This window comes from Spermophilus citellus (assembly GCF_964194105.1).
Source record: "Spermophilus citellus genome assembly, chromosome: 2".
Classification (NCBI taxonomy): Eukaryota; Metazoa; Chordata; class Mammalia; order Rodentia; family Sciuridae; genus Spermophilus; species Spermophilus citellus.
Window position 1 is genome coordinate 183,030,887 of NC_138183.1, and position 16,798 is coordinate 183,047,684.

General features: G+C 33.8%; 1 protein-coding gene across 1 annotated transcript in view; it reads left to right on the forward strand.

Annotated features, from left to right (window-relative positions):
• Positions 1 to 16,798, forward strand: part of DLG2 (discs large MAGUK scaffold protein 2) — a gene marked incomplete at both ends in the record, with an annotated part of 2,048,692 nt that overhangs the window by 385,494 nt on the left and 1,646,400 nt on the right. The gene's annotated exons all lie outside the window — the stretch shown is intronic.

The window sequence follows — 16,798 nt, forward strand, 5'->3', positions numbered from 1 at the left end:
TGTGTGTGTGTGTGTACTAGAAAAATAATACAGATTGCATTTAACATAGGGTGGCTATTATTATTTTTGAGTGTCAGTTATGATATTGTGTGTGTGTGTGTGTGTGTGTGTGTGTGTGTGTGTGTGTGGTCAGCCAGTTATGGATTGGGTTTTCCATTCTTAAGTGTTTTCATTTGCAAAGTGAGGTGAATAATATTTCTCCTATAGTTTTTCATAAAGATTAAATGACTTAATACATTTAAAGATTTTAGAATAGGGACTTAATTTTTTTGTGTGTATGGTGCTGAGGATCAAAACCAGGGCCTCATGCATGCTAGGCATGCACTAAACTATGTCTCCACCTTTTTTTTTTTTTTTACATAAACCATCTTATATCTGCCTTGATTCTTCCCTTATTCTGTCTACACAAATGTTAAAGAATGAATGTTTTCATCTTTGGAAAATATTTTCTACTTGTGAACATTTTAGCCAATATTTTATATACACATGCTTTATGTTATCCTGGAGTAGACTTTCTAAAGGTCCTTTGATTATTTTATTGCTCAATAGATAACTTTTTTGGGTCCTCACTGACAATTAAATAATACCTATAGTATCTATTGTGGCATTCAAAGCCTTTAAAATCTAGATCCTAACCTCCTGTCTAGCCTTATTTCACACTACTTTGCTCCCTACTCCAAACCCTCCTACTCATATTATTCATAAACCCTTATAAGGAATTATATATACTTAAGTTAATTTGCCTATATTGACTTATACTTTCCTTTACATACTTTCCCACTTTTGTTTAATAGTCCAGACTTTTTTTCTTTGTGTAATTCTATGTCTGTCGATTTCCCACCTTCCCATTAAAATCCTGTACATTCATTAGATAACTGGAAGATGGATGAAGGATATGTAGGCACACAATACAAACACCTCTGTATTTGGTATCAACTTAACAAAAACATTTTTATATGGCAGGTCCATTTGAGAAGGACTTGAAAGTCTGATTCTTTTGTTATTAAAAATTTAAACTGTACACTTTAAAATGAATTATTAATTGCAGCAAATGATCTAATAGTATTTAAAGTTTGTATCTTTATCTCTGCTTTTCTAGTTAAATATACTGGCCAATATTGATCTTGAAATTAGTGTATCCACCTCATTATATGCCCCATTGCCCAAGTTGAAATAGAGAATTTATTTAAAAGATTGTCTTTATTAAGTGACTGAGAAAGTCTTCCTTAATATTTATGATACTGAATGAGTATATAGATTGATATAGACAAATGTATATATAGTAACATTATAATTTTCTTGTCTGATGGGAGCATTGCAAAGGTTAATTAGTGCCTTTGATGATTTTTGTTCCCCTTGATGAAAAGACACTATGCAAATACAGAGTGCAGAATAAGGAACTTAATTAAAAGAGTTATATTATCTGTGCTGTAGATAAATTTAAAAATATTTTTGTGAAGGGAGGGGGCTTTGCTTTTAACCCTGAGGCATTGCCTGTAGGTCAAGTGTTTCAACCCAAGGTTTTGTGATGAACATGTTTTAATTTAGATGAGGCCATGGAATTATTGGCTTATGACTACAATGTCCAGACAGAAAGTATAAGGAAACATTTATTTCTCCCCTTCTAATATCCATGGGTACCTCATTTAATCATTAACATAAAATTATCACTGGGCTTTTCCTTCTGCTATGAGGTATATTATTACACCTCTGGGATAACATATTTCATATAGGAAGATCCTTTCTTTAGCTGGCATGACCTATGTTTGACTTTTAAGAATTTACTCCTCATAAAACTATTTAGAGAGATAACAAACAGCCTTGCTTGCAAACTGATGCCACTTTCTAACAACACCAGAAGTACGCAATGCAGATTGCCATAATTTTTCAAGTGTTTAGCGGTTTAGGGAGGAGGAAAGGGAATTAACATTTTCTGAGCATCAGCTATATCAAAGCACTGGATTTTGTATTTTATTATTATATCACAAGTCTCTGTTATGTAGTGAAACTTCCTTTATCATAGAATTTATTTGACTATTATAAATAGTGGTTTAAGTGTCCATTTTTCCTACTAGCAGATAAACTCTGTGAGGGCATCAGTCATTTATCTCTTGTTTATTTCTGCATCCTTATTACTAGTACAATGTTTGGCACATAGTAGGATTTCAATTAATATTGTTAAAAGTAACAATTTTATAAGCTTATTTGATCTTTTTATTAATACTTGTAACCACTTTGCACCTTTTAATGACAGAGTTCATAACTCTCAGGATTGTTGTGACAATTAAATTAAACATACCTCCAGGTTAACATGACAATTGAAACTATAGCATATATTTCTCATTTCTTAATACTTAATTATATGAACAAAAAATAATTTAAATAAGGTCCCCCACCTTCCCACCTCTCTCTCTCTCTCTCTCTCTCTCTCTCTCTCTCTCTCTCTCTCTCACACACACACACACACACACACACACACACACACACACACACACCACATATCAATAATCATTACCACAAGATAAGCAACAGGGTATAATCTAATATAGAAACCTTGAAAAATGAGTGACCAAGTAAGAAAAACAAAGGATCTCTAGTGAAACAAAGAAGTGGCAGCACAATGTGGTTCCTAGAGGCATTAATTCTACTCCCCAATCTTTGGTAAAATCTAATTAGTAAGCTGACCTAACTTTTAGAATTCTCACTAATATAACCAAACCTGGAGAGACCCCAAATGAATGATCTTCTTATTAAAGGGTAATGGAAACAGTATCTGGGGAGAAATTGCTGACATGATGAAGTACATAGGGCAGATTTCTCTCTCTCCGTGAAAGTAAGGGATCCCACAGACATTATACATAACAGAGAATTATACTTGGGCATCCTGGAACTGGATGCTTAACAAAATCTCAGAAGAGAGTGTAATCAGTTGAACTCCAAAGACTCCACATTTCAGTCCAGTATTTCTCCTGCATTTTTTTATTCTTTTAAAAACAAGGATTATCCAGAACTCAAACTGTAGCTGGTACAGGAATGGATGGGAAATTGTATCAAGAAGTCACACATATAATAACTACAGAATGAAATTTGCCAAACTATTATGTGTATGACTATCATAATTATTTCTACTTTTATATATAAATGTAGTGTACCAATTTTAAAATAAATTAATAGAAGACCCATGGAGTAGAGGAAAGGGATTAGAGGAGGAAGAAGGCGAAAGAGGATAGTATTGGGGATTGAAATGTAGCAGATTACATTATATGCATTTATGAATGTTACAGTGACTTCCACAATAATGGATAACTATAAAGCACTAAGAAATATCACACATATCACAGCAAAGAATTCTTAGGCAGAATGTCTTTTTATCTTATGAGGAAAAGGAAAAAATATGATAATCTACAATGAAAAGAAATTAAAGTATAATAAAGAAAAAATTGACAGAATTAAACATAACTCATGGAAAGAAAGACATTCATGCTCTAAAGAATCAAGATCTTCCAATTGAAGTTTTAATTTTATCTTTCTCCCATTTGTAGACTTATACACTACTCAGTGTAAAGTGCATTTCAAGCACCAAATAAAAGTACATTTGGAAATATCGAGTCTGCAAAATGCCCTTAATTAAAGCCTCAGAAATCTATGGTGGAGCTCTCTGCCTTTCCATGTCTTAAACATGTCTATTGTTTCTCATGTTATATTCTGAATTCAGATATGTTTTAGAGTGAAACAGTGAGAGTGATGTCATTTTGTTTAATGACCTCACTACTTCTATCTTTTGATTATTTTAAAAAGTAAATTGCTACTGAAAGAGAAAAAAAATTTAAAGAAATATTGAAAGCATTTAAATTTACTTTTTATAGATGATATTCATGGAAAATCTTCCATTTATCATCTATCATCCATGTATCCATCTGTTTATCCATCTACTTTGAATGAAGAAGTAGGATTATTTCATGAAAAGGTGTATTAATACTTTTGTTCAAGTTAATATAAAGCCAGGTTTTGTTCTGACAGATAGTAGAGTGATTTGCTGATGGTTCGATAATAACTAGGTTGTCATTTAGACTATTTTATATATTTCCATAAAGTAAGTGAACTAATGCCACTCCAAACTGTTGATACAAATTAGAGTTATAAAAAGGTATTATATTACTCAAATATTATAGAATAATGGATGTCAGGCTTATTTTTGTTTCATAAACATCTATAATCTGAAGGCGAGTTTCATTGGTATCCTGGCTTTTTACTTGGCAGTGAGCAAAAACCTTAACGGGTGGAGGAAGGAAATATTATAGCTCATTGCTGCTCAGGTGGGTGGAATTTTTAGGGCACAATACTAGAAATGAGAGAACTGCAAAGAGAAGGAGCCCTAGTAATTGGCATAGAAAATGCAATATCTTATATGAAAAATTGACTAAATATGAAAAATTGACTATATTGCTGTAGAAGATAGTGAACTTAATTTTTGTTTGATTTTAGGTGTTACAGATGGAACCAAGGGAGTGCTTTACCACTGAGATACATACCCAGTCATTTTTGGTTTTTATTTCTTGCTAACTTCCTAAAGATCTGGTGAATTTGCTGAGACTGGCCTCAACTTGCAGTCCTCCAGCCTCAGTCCCCTGAGTCACTGAGATTTCGGGTGTGTACCATCATGCCTAGTGAACCTGAAATCAGTGCAAAAGAAACTATCAACACTGAAGTGTATGGAGAAGGACAGCCTTTTAAAAAGCCTCAGCAATTTTGTAGTTCAAAATCAAATAGTTTAATATATGTACAATTGCAGATCTGATAGAGGTGGGTAATAATTTTCTAAATTTTAGTAAAAACTATCAAGTCATATGTCTTAGTCCATTTCTGCTACTATAACAAAATACCTTAGGTCAAGTTATTTATTTATTTGTTTGTTTGTTTATTTATTTATTTATTTATTTATTTTTTAAAGAGAGAGTGAGAGAGGGAAAGAGAGAGAGAGAGAATTTTAATATTTATTTTTTAGTTATTAGCGGACACAACATCTTTGTTTTTTTGGTATATGGTGCTGAGGATCGAACCCGGGCTAGGAGAGCACGCTACCGCTTGAGCCACATCCCCAGCCCAAGTTATTTATAAATAATAGAAATGTATTTATCATAGTTCTGGAGGTATGAAGACCAAGATCAAGGTGCTAGAAAATGTGGTTTCTGGTAAGCACATACATACTCTTTTCTTCCAGAATGGCACCTTCTTGCTATACTCTCAGTGGACAAAAGGAGAGCAAAATGATACTAACAGACTATTTTAAGTTCTTTTAAAAGGGTACTGATTCCATTTATGAGAGTGGAATCCTCATGATCTATCACTTACTAAAGGCCCTACCTCTTAATGTGATCACATTGGGTTATTAAATTTCAGAAAGAATTTTGGAGGTCAGCAAAAATGCAAACCATAACACCAAAAATTCAAGAAGCTTAGAAAACATCAGTTATGATCATGGTCAAATTTCTGAAAACCAAAGATAAAGAGAATCTTAGAATTGGTGTCATTAAAAATCTCATTGCAAACTGGGCATTATAAGAAATGCTGTTGACTTTTATGTAAAACAATAACTGTGAAGAAAAACTACTCTTTAAAATGCTGTAAGTGTTATATCCATGAAAATGTCTTTCAAAAATGAAAGTAAATTAAGACATATTCAAATAAACAAAGAATTCAGCACCAGCATACTTGTGCTAAGGTAAACTAAAGAAGATCTTCAGAATCAAAGGAAATGATACAAGATAGAAATTCAGATCTACATAAAGAAATATAAAACACAAAAATGGTAAATTTAAGATTTTTTTTCATTTCTCAATTTCTTTAAAAGACAATTAACCCTTTAAACCAAAAATAATAAAGATGTGTTAATTTATAAGATATGTATACAAATGTATGAAACAAAGTCGAAAAGACAGAAAGGGGGTAAATGAGTTTACTGTAGTAAAGTTCTTACATTCATATGTGAAATGGTATAATATTAATTCAATGTATGCAGTTATAATATATGGATATATATTATAATTTCTAGAATAACCTCTGAAAAGGTAGAGCAAAACAGCCAAATGAAGAGATAAAATGCTATCTTATTTAAATTCCAAGGAAGACAGAAAATTAAAAAAGACATATACCTGGGACAAATAAAAAACAAGACAAAATTGTATTTTAAAACTAACTATAACACCAATTACATTATTTATAAATGGGATAAGAAATTTAAAAGGCAGAGATTGTCAGATTGCATGAAAATCACATATGCTGATTACCAGAGAAAAAGCTAAATATAAATATGACAACTAAGTAGCTACAAAAATATGCAAAAACATAAACAATGCAAATAGTCATTAACAACAGAGAGAGGGGGGGAAAGTTGAGTGGGTCTATCAATATCAGAAATAGTCAATTTAAATACAAGAAATATTGCCACAGGTGTCAAGGTGTATTTAATAATGATAAAGGGAAGATAAAAATTCCTCAAATGTCTCAACCTCTTGGTAAAAGAGTCACTGACAAGATTAAGAAAAATTAAAGCCTAAACTTAAATGAGAGGCTTTCTCAAATATATATTTCTCTGCTTATTAGAATTCCTGACTGTATTGATCGACAGGTAAAAAACAGACCTTAGGAGTACCTCTTGGTAGTCTCATCATGTTTAACCTTTTATTAGTTAGTCATTCAATAAATATCTACTGATATTTATTTTTGTATACAATAATGCTTGCAATAGAAAAAAAAATAAAGGTAGAGATTTAGGAAATGTCATTGAAGGGCAGTAAAGGATAGTGTCTCTGAAAAAAAATATCATTTATGTTGACCCAAGAAAGTAAAGTATCAGCTAGGTATGGTGGCACATGCCTGTAATCCCATTGACTTGGTAGCCAAGGCAGGAAGTTCACAAGTTCAAGGCCAGCCTCAGTAATTCAGCAAAACTCTTAGCAACTTAGTGAGATACTACTCATTAAAATTAAACAACAAGGACTAGGGAGGAAGCCAGAGGTGGAGCACACCTGAGTTTAATACCCAGTACTCAAAAAAGAAGAAAGGAAAAGTTTATTTATAGACTCATTTTTATATTCATTTTTTCTCTTATAAACAGCATACCTTCTCCATACATCGCCTTCAGATACCTGGGGAAAGATTGTCATGGGCAGAAGTAACATGTGCAAAAGTATTTACCTGCTAAGAATGTGAAATGGACAAGAATTGATTGTGGTAGAGGAGAGTGAGAGAGGGATATAGTAGTAAAATATGAGGCCAGCAAGTAGTGGGGAGTTACATCATGTAGAATTATGAATGCTTCTTGTGCACCTAGATTGGTCTCTGAATGAGATGCGAAGCCACTGGAAGGGTTTTAGGGCAGAGAAGTAGCATTTGACATATTCTATGTTATCATTTGGCTGCAGTGTGGATATTAAATTTCTATCCCTTAAGATAGTTAACAAAACATTATGTAAGGCAGACAAAAATACTTGCAGATTTATTGGATTGTTTTTGATACTAGATTTATATGTTGGTGGCTTTTATATGCTCTGTTTGTGTTCCTTTGAGATTTTTGGAAATATCTTTGACATTCAGCTATTGAAATATTTATTTTAATATAGTCATATATCTGATGAGTGACTATAAGAATACACATTGTATACTTTTATAGTTAATTATATACCACCAATAACAAACCATTAAGGCTTTTATAGAGTATAGGAATTTTTCTTCATTTTCATTTAAACCTTTTCTTAGCTCCAGATTAAAAACAGGTGATCTTTATTTATAAATAAAATAAATTTGTTTATAAGTTATGCACTTATATCTTAGCTTACCATTTCCTATATCTTTATGAATTCTGATAGTAGACCCAACTGATGGATTATCATCAGAATGACCCAGCAATATTCCTTTCATGTATGTGCCTTCTTTTTATGTCATTGAAGGGTAGTAAAGGATAGTGTCTCAGTTTTGCCTTTGTCCTGTTATGATAAGGCAGGCCTTGGCCGTGGTTTTTATTTTTAGTCACTCCTTCTCTGACTTTCTTTTTTGATATCATTCTATCTTTTGCAGCAACTTGAGAAAGGAACCAAAATGTCTAAGTATAACATTGGGATAAGAAAATGAAAACTTCACTGAAGACTTAATTCCAATGGATGAGATCCTTAGATTTTTTTTTTTTTTTTAACCATTAGAGTGACGGCCTTTGTTGATAACTGAATTCTGTCCTGGCTGTGAAGATACGTTCTTGTCAGTTTTTTACTAAGAGACCACAAATAAGCTATAATCCAGGAAGTTTTCATAATTTTAAGTTATGACATAAGGATTTTCAGGACTGGGGAATGACAATATTCATTTTCCCATGTGTTAAACTTTAGTTCATTTTAAAGGAATCACTCTTTAATAAATCATGTCCGACAGCTTGTTATTTTACTAATCCTTCCAAAGTGTCTACCCCAATTTGCACATTTGTGAATTGGTTGCATATTTATTTACTTAATGTTATTGTGTATTAATGTTTTGTCCTAAAATATTCAAATATGACACTTTGGGCATCATCAGATTTGTCAAAAGCTGATTTGCTTTTTTTGTGAAAGAACATGCATAACATTCTGGTTTGTCTTATAGCCTTCTCTTTATTTTTGAAATTTATCCATCCATCTATCCATTCGTTTATCCTGTCTATCAAATGAACTCTATAATTTTATTGGATTTCAGGACTGAGATAAATTATTTGATACAAAATAAACATGAATTAGAGGTATTCTAAACATATTTGTAGTTTGATTGTTGTTGATCTAAATTTAAAACATAAGGATATATATTGAATCCATCAGAATTTAGATTCCATAAGTTTTTTATTTATTCTTTAATAAATTAACTCAAAAATGCTTAATCAGTGCCTAATATATATCAAAGTTTGGTATTGAGCTAGAGGTTAGTATGTGAGAATAAAGGGCAGTCTTTGCCCTTCAAATAGTTTTGGTTTAGTAGGCAGTAAGTACGACAAACAATTATATGACAATTAAAAGTTCTATAGTTGGGGCTGGGGATGTGGCTCAAGCGATAGCACACTTGCCTGGCATGCGCGGGGCACTGGGTTTGATCCTCAGCACCACATAAAAATAAAGATGTTGTGTCCACTGAAAACAAAAATAAATAAATATTAAAAAATTCCCCCTCTCTCCCTCCCCCTCCCCTTCCCCTCCCCCTCCCCCTCCCCCCCCTCTCTCTCTCTCTTCTCTCTCAAAAAAAAAGTTCTATAGTAGAAGTAAACACAATGTTTTTATAGAAGCAAAGGGACAGGAGTAACTCACTCTGACTAGTTGAGATAAAAGAAATCCAAAGAAGATAATGTTTAACCTGGACCTAATTCTTGCTACTTACAATGTGGTAAATAGTCTAACAGCATTGATATCACCTGGGAGCTTGTTAGAAATGTAGACTCTCAGGCAACCTTGGATTATGAAGTCAGAATTTTATTCTAACAAGATCCTCAGGTGAACTGGAAGTACATTAAAATCTGAGAATCACTGGTTTATATTAAGACTAATATAGTAACTGAAGAACATACATTGGTCATTTTAAATAGAAGAGGGACCATGTACAAAGGCACAGGGCATGGAGAAAAGAAACAGGGCATGCTCAGAACTGTTATGTGTGGTTAAATCTTATGATGAATCTGGTGAGAGAAGGGAGATTGGATAACACAACTGAGAATCAGACTGTAAAGGAATTATATGCTTCTGTAAAGAATTTTAAATTTCTGAGCCATAGGATGTGATTTGAAGTTTTTAAACAGGTAAATTATGTGATAGGCTTCCTGATTTAGAAAGACAACTCTGGCAGCCATAAGAAGAATGGATTAGAAATAAGAAAAGGCATGTTGACTACTCAAGAAGTTACTTCAGTTAAGAGAGTCTAAACTAACAATAAATATGCAGAGCAGTGATTGAACTGCAAGTATTTTGGAGACTGAAAATTATGTGAATCCATGTTTGATTGAATGAAGGAGATAAGGAAAGAGACAAAGGGTGCTCAGGTTTGTATAATAAATGTGGGGGTGATATGTAAAGGTGTTATAAAATAGGAGAAGGAATGATTCCATAGTATACTAAATCAATTCAACATCAGGATAGGTGTTACTGAGTTATCCAGATGGAAATGTTTAAGAATATTATTTTGGAGCTAAGAAGAGAGGCTCTGATTTGAAATAGATAAAAGGTGGTAAGGAATTTAGAAATGGAAGCTGGGAAAGTTAAAGAGATGTATGAGATCACCTCTGAAATAGTACTATAACATTAGTCAATGTCAAAATGCTTTGGGTTGAAAACTAAACAAGAAAGAAGGAAAGGAAAGAGAAGTCAGTACCATGAGCAAGGGACAGTATCAGAAGTGAAATGGAGTGCCAAAGTCAGCAGCCAGGAAGAAACTAAAGTAACAACCCAGGGAAGATACAAAACAAATGGGATCCTGAGCATTAGTATACAAAGAACTCAAAAAATTAGACAATAAGATAACAAATAACCCAATCAACAAATGGGCCAAGGACCTGAACAGACACTTCTCAGAGGAGGATATACAATCAATCAACAAGTACATGAAAAAATGCTCACCATCTCTAGCAGTCAGAGAAATGCAAATCAAAACCACCCTAAGATACCATCTCACTCCAGTAAGATTGGCAGCCACTATGAAGTCAAACAACAACAAGTGCTGGCGAGGATGTGGAGAAAAGGGTACACTTGTACATTGCTGGTGGGACTGCAAATTGGTGCGGCCAATTTGGAAAGCAGTTTGGAGATTCCTGGGAAAGCTGGGAATGGAACCACCATTTGACCCAGCTATTGCCCTTCTCGGACTATTCCCTGAAGACCTTAAAAGAGCATACTACAGGGATACTGCCACATCAATGTTCATAGCAGCACAATTCACAATTGCTAGACTGTGGAACCAACCCAGATGCCCTTCAATAGATGAATGGATAAAAAAAATGTGGCATTTATACACCATGGAATATTACGCAAAACTAAAAAAATGACAAAATCATGGAATTTGCAGGGAAATGGATGGCACTAGAGCAGATTATGCTTAGTGAAGCCAGCCAATCCCTAAAAAACAAATACCAAATGTCTTCTTTGATATAATGAGAGCAACTATGAACAGAGTAGGGAGGAAGAGCAGGAAGAAAAGATTAACATTAAACAGAGACATGAGATGGGAGGGAAAAGGAGAGAAAAGGGAAATTGCATGGAAATGAAGGGAGACCCTCATTGCTATACAAAATTACATATAAGAGGTTGTGAGGGGAATGGGAAAATAAACAAGGAGAGAAATGAATTACAGTAGATGGGGTAGAGAGAGAAGATGGGAGGGGAGGGGAGGGGGGATAGTAGGGGATAGGAAAGGTAGCAGAATACAACAGTTACTAATAGGGCATTATGTAAAAATTTGGATGTGTAACTGATGTGATTCTGCAATCTGCATTTGGGGTAAAAATTGGGAGTTCATAACCCACTTGAATCAAATGTATGAAATATGATATGTCAAGAGCTTTGTAATGTTGTGAACAACCAATAAAAAAAATAAAATAAAATAAAATAAATTTAAAAAAACAAGATACCAAGAAGTATAAGAAAAGGATTGGCTCCTCGATGGCCCCTCTGAAGGCAAATCCCTCCAAACTGGGGACAAAGAAAATTATTCCATCTTTTCAAATAATGCCCCCTGCTGTACCCTCTGTAATGAAACAAGGACTATCTAACATGGTGGCAGCTGGTTGGTAGACTAGGAGGGGTGGTGAGAAATGTGCAATGGGAAAGAGGCTGAAACAATATAACAAGCTGGGAGATTTTCCTCCTTTCATCTGGGTTTGAGATTTTTCACAGACTATTTTTTCCACAATGCTGAATGATACCAGGTCCCTATAGTTTTCTGCAATTTTTTGAGTCATCTGGTATCTGCCTTTTCCAGGCCCCATTGACCCTCACCCCTCCAGCAAGGTTGCTGTGGTGCCAAGTCGGGAAGGGAGAATGAACACAAACAAAAGTTTAAGAGAAGCCCCAGAATGGACAGGGATGTGTAGAGGAGGTTGGAGATGCCAGATAAGAAGAACCAGGGAAATTCCCAGGGTTGGAAGTAGATGGGAAGTGAGAAAATGGTAGAGATTAAAAAAAGTGCTGGGGGAGAGAAGGAGTAAGGATGAGAAGTACTAAATGAATCAGGAAAGGAAAAAGGAATGTGACCCTACATAATACACACACACACACAGCTATAAAGGAGGGCTGAGACATCACAGTCGCTGACTGTACTGTGCAGATAGAGCTATTTGCAATAATTTGGAAATCATACCTTGTTTTGTTTAAGGGCACCTTTCTCTTTCATGTGAGGACAGTCCTTCCCCGTCACCACAGCTTTGATATCTGCCACCGGCACTGCAATTCATAAAAGAAAAAAAGAAAGGGTTAATTTTGGGAAGAAAGTGGAATATCTACCTCTCCTTCCCTGAAGGAGAAGAGATAAGCTGGGTTAATATTTTAATATATGAATGAGCTTGAAGATGGAAGCTGGTGAAGAAAAGATAAGAAAGTTTGTGCTTTATGACTTTTATTTTCTTGATGGATGAAGTAGGTAGCAAGGTCATGTGTAGAAAGTGAGTGGGCTGGAACAGGATCTTGATGAACATGATGAAGGTTTATAATAGCCACTTTAGAGTGTGGGAGAAGTAGCTGACTGCAGATAACTAAAAGGATTGCTGGGCAGTGCTGAAAGCCTGGAAGAGGTTGGAAACCATAAATAACTTGTTCCTTTTTTTCTCCCTCCATCATTCCGTGACAGCCCCTCTTTCCTTGCCTGCATGCTTTCTTTTCATTTATAGTTTGATCAGGAAATAATTTTCCAGTAAATTTAAAGCCTATTTTGGGCAAACTGGAAAACAAAGGCTTATATTTCATAAAGCACCTAAGATAAAACTGTTTGTGATTTTATGCTTCAATAAAATTAATTGACATATTTTCTTAATGAAAATACCAAATATTTATTATAACAATTCTGGAAGGATAAATAAAAGTAAAAAGAAAGAATAATATTATTCATTGATAAATGATTGTTGATGTACCTTTTTTGCTTTTATTACTTTCTCTAAACACAGTTTTATTTGTCTGTTTCCTTATTTTACATAGATGTGTTAATCATATGTAAACTGCTAAGTGTCTTGCTCTTTTCAACTCCTTAAGAATTGTAATTTTTATTATAAAAACAACTTATATTCATTGCTAATTTTTGAAAATAGAGCAAAGTACAAAGATGAAAATATAAATCATTCATAATCCCATCACACAGAGATAATGACTTAGTTGCTAAGGGCTTTCCTGAAAGCTTTCATGTTACACTTCAGAAAACATTTTCACTAATATTTGATCCTAGTTCTTCATCCTCACTAAATTTGAGCAAACTTGACCATAAGAGAATTTTACCTGGAGAATCACTTATCAGTGTAGTCACTACAACCAGCTCAGTTCCCCTCTACCCTGAGAGAAGCACTAGAGAATAGAAGTGGACAAGCAGGACACATTGTCAATTGGTAGTAAATAAAACAGTGTGTGTTTGTTCCAATGTCTTTGAAAAAGTATGAAGTATACCTCTAAGCAACATGAAATGTACTCTTACCATGAACTCAAAATTTATTCTCCTTCTTTCCTGTTGTTTCTTACCCAACAGCTCACTTCTATCAATTATAATGTTATTAAGCAGATGTGGCTCTGGCAACATGGGAGGGACTTTTATCAGTGTCATAATCTCAGACACTGATATAGCACTGTATCAGGCACTATTTTATGTGTTTTATATAATTTAATTTTATTTAATCCTTGCAATGAAACTAAGAGGTATGTGACACAATTATTCTCACTTTGAAGATGTGAAATCTAGGTACAAAATTATTCACTCATATGCCAAGGTCACATTCTTTAAGTGTTGGAACTAGGTATCATACCCAACAGCCTATTCCAGCCTCTGCACAATACCAGTTTCAAAGGCAGCTGAAAAATTTATCTTGAGTAGTATTGCAAGTACATCTTTTACTTGGAATGCTTATTTGGCATGGCTTAATGTTTGTTATGTCCTCTCAACTCTCACTCCCACCCCACACCCAAAATATAACCTTGGTATTACAACTTCTTTCTAAACTTTCTTGAGGGTCACAAGAACATGGACCAGATGTTTTAGAAGACATGTGATACAATTTCTCCTGTATTCTAGACTCTTATCATGGTTTTGTTTGTTGTTTTTGTTTTTGTCATCACTAACACCTTCTATTCTTCCAGAAAAGGACCAGCCTGATGTAGGTGCTTCTTGCTTTTCCAAGTTTGGAAATTCTTATGACAGTGCTATTTATTTCTATATACTTGAAAATTGCAGATAGTTTCTCATTTACTTTTAATAGTTTCTACTTTATAGATAGGTATTTTTGTTCAAGTTAATAATCAACAAAGCTCCCTTTTTGTCTTTAGATTTGACATGCCAAATTCTGCCTTTCTCATCATCTTGACTTCCTTGACAGTATCTTCCATAGTTTTCAGGTTTGGAAAGGTTGCTAGTATGTGCCAGAATCTGTGTGAGAAATCTGGAATGCTATGGGCACTGTTTGTCCAGGCTTCTCACCTACTACTGGACAGAAGAAAAGGAATGATCAGGGTAGTGCTTGCTGGTGTTTATGTCACTGCCACTGCTTAGCCCTTCTGTTAGTTGACTATCAGTTTTCACGGTTGCTGTCCATAGGGCCAGCTGGAAAAATCTTAGAAGGCAGCAAAGTATAAAGTAAAGGACAGCAAATTCAGCATTTAATCCACATTATAACTTCAATTATATAATTATTATTTATTTTCTCTCTCTAGAAGAGAAACATCATAGTACTTAAGAACATAGGCTCTGGAGTTAGATTGTTTGGGTTCAAAGCCTGGTATTAGTTCTTATAATCTTGGGATATTGGTCCAATTAACCTTATTGGGACTCATTTTCCTTATCTAAAAAGCAACATCATGAGGTTATTATAAATATTAGAGATTATACCAGTAACATAGAATAGTAATTAGCTTTCAATAAGTATTTAATAAATACAGCTACCATTTTGCAAGTCTCTTTCTTTAAACTGTCAGTTCCAGAAAAATGGGTATTTACTTCACTATGAATGCTCAGGGCTTAACAGTATGTGCTCCTTAAATATTTGTTGAAAAAAAATTAATTAATTAATGGGTCAAACACTAAATAGCTCTACAACTTAGGTTATATTACTTAACCTCTTTGAAAATGTGTTCTGAGTACATGAAGTCAAAACCAGAGCCCAGAGTTTCAGAGAAGATGCTTTCAAGTCATGGTCTTACATCTTATTCTGCTACTAGCTATGATCTTGGATAAACAACAAATCCTTTTTGGACCTCTGTTTTCTCATCTATAAAATGGAGATCATACTTTTTTTTTCTCAGAGTGTTGATATAAGGATTAAATGAGCCATGCACATGCTTTGAACATTGTTCTTTTGAAAATAGTTTGTTGCCATGGGAAATGACTTTTTAAGCTTGAGATCACCCTAAAAAAATGTAAGTTATTGACTTTAAACACAATAATATTAATTGAAAAGATATGTGTATTTTTCACAAAATGCTAGGTTATAAAGTGTACATGGAGTTCACTAGAGGTTGTCTTTCTATAAGGGAGACCCCACCCATCTGTGTAATATTCTCTGGATTAAATAAAGTTTTAGAAAAGACATTTTTACTTTTTTAAAGTAGTTTTCTTTTAAATTCTCCCTTAAAGTGGCACAATAAAGAATCTAACTGTACCCTGAAAATATAGACAAGACTAAAGGAAGACAGGGAATGAAATTTTTTTAAATAAAAAAATTTGATGGTTATTTGACTAGACAAATTTTAATAAGTCTGACAAGTAGACTAATATCATATAGTATATATTATCTCAGGATATAAAAAGTAATTTTTAAAAATTAAATATACTTTTCCTAAAATAAAGATTTATTTTATTTATTATAATCTAGATAAATACATTACTTCAAATTTCCTAATGATAAGGCAGAGATATAAAAAATTCAAATTATTTAAATTTTAATGTTTAATTCTTGCAAATTAAAAATATGTAATATGGAAAAGCATTTTTTTCTTCAGTAACTCAAAATACTCTTATAGAAACTAGGCACATGAGCATTTTGCAGTGACCACTGGTAGTGGCAAAAGGAAAAACATCTGATCTGTGTGCTATGTTCCTTCAGGTACCCCAGGACTTCATCTCTTAGGGCTCTTCCCTTATATCTGTACTCATCACTCTGACCTCTCCATTTTATCTCTAACTTAAGCACACTCCTCCTCTATGGCATTCACATTTGCTACTGCCACTACAACTATGTTCTTCCACATAGCCACCAGGCTGCCTTCCTTACCTCCTTCTGGTGCTTAAGTATTACCTTTCTGGTAAAGCTTTCTTTAGTGACTTCATTCAATAGTGCAGCTTCTCCCATCCCACTCAATTTTCCTGTCTTCATTTTCTGCTGAGTGCTTTTTCCACTGTACTTACCAAATTTGTAACTATGTACAGAGTTTTAAGTATTTGTTATCTGTCTTCCCCTACCTCCTGAAGGTAAGCTTTATAAGGGCAAAGATTTGTGTGTGCATTTTTGGGGGGTACTGTAACCTTAGCACTTAGAATAGTGTGCCTGGAATATTGTAGGTATTTAGTAAATATTTGATGAATGAATGAATGAATTATCTAAATTAAGACAAAAATA